The following is a 517-nucleotide window of genomic DNA, read 5'->3' on the forward strand; positions in this document are numbered from 1 at the left end:
TAATCTATAACACCACATTTAAAAAAAATTCTTTAGATCTTCCACCAAGCTTTCATGCCATTTTCACAATTTCTAAATCACAGTTCCGCTTTGCTTTCAGGGCACTTTAACTAAAGAGGTTTTGAAACATGACACTGCTAATGCATAATTGTGTAAATTGTTGTGAGAGTTTAAATCAATAGAAGATCATTTCAAAGTGCCCTTGAGATGAAGAGATGGCGGACGACTCAGAGTCAACTACTATACATTAAGGATCATCCAAATAATGAGAAAACAAGACTAAACTAACTTGTCAAAATTTGTAAATATCAACATTTCACCATATGAAGTCACTTGACAGTGTCTCAGAATGCCTTTCTTTGTGGACGGCATGTCCATGTGGCTTCACTCTCTTGGCAGACCAGTCCTAACTGCCATCTGAGGAATGTGATATCTGAAGATCACTGGCAAGTACATAAACACAAACCCTGCCTTGATGTGGTGATCGTGCTTGTGTGTGTGTGTGTGTGTGTGTGTG

Source organism: Sinocyclocheilus grahami, unplaced genomic scaffold (genome assembly GCF_001515645.1).
Source record: "Sinocyclocheilus grahami isolate Dianchi unplaced genomic scaffold, SAMN03320097.WGS_v1.1 scaffold32.1, whole genome shotgun sequence".
NCBI classification, from domain to species: domain Eukaryota; kingdom Metazoa; phylum Chordata; class Actinopteri; order Cypriniformes; family Cyprinidae; genus Sinocyclocheilus; species Sinocyclocheilus grahami.